We start from the raw sequence: 542 nt of genomic DNA on the forward strand, positions 1-542 counted from the left end.
CCACCTACGGATACAAAAGTCAGATTCGGTTTTACGAGCCACCGAGTACAAGATCAAGCCTCAAATCATCAAGATGGCGGCGGCAAACCCCTTTAGAGGAGATGAGACGGACAACTCATATAGACATATCAAGTGGTTCACAATGCTATGCAACACGGTACAACAAGACAGAGTTCCGCTAGCTTGGTTTAGATGGAATCTTTTCCCATACTCACTTGCGGAAGAAGCGAGAAGATGGTTTGCACTTGCACATGGAACTATGTCCATTCGGGTGCAAAAAATGGAAATGGTTCATTTCGGTCGGAAATGTTGTACATGGCACCCGCACATGGAACTATGTCCATTCGGGTGCAAACGTACCATGGTAGGATGCAAATAGTTGAGAAACGTGTGTTATAGGTCACGGGAGGCAAAACATAGGCCAAATAGCCATTCGGCATGTCAACATGGCAAAGAAGTGGAAACGTCCCAAAACGGCCCAAAAACATGAAATCAGGCTCAATGCGGAGAAAACGAGTCAAGAACGGGCGAATTCGGCCTCC

Source organism: Panicum virgatum, chromosome 2K, assembly GCF_016808335.1.
Source record: "Panicum virgatum strain AP13 chromosome 2K, P.virgatum_v5, whole genome shotgun sequence".
In the NCBI taxonomy this organism is placed as follows: Eukaryota; Viridiplantae; Streptophyta; class Magnoliopsida; order Poales; family Poaceae; genus Panicum; species Panicum virgatum.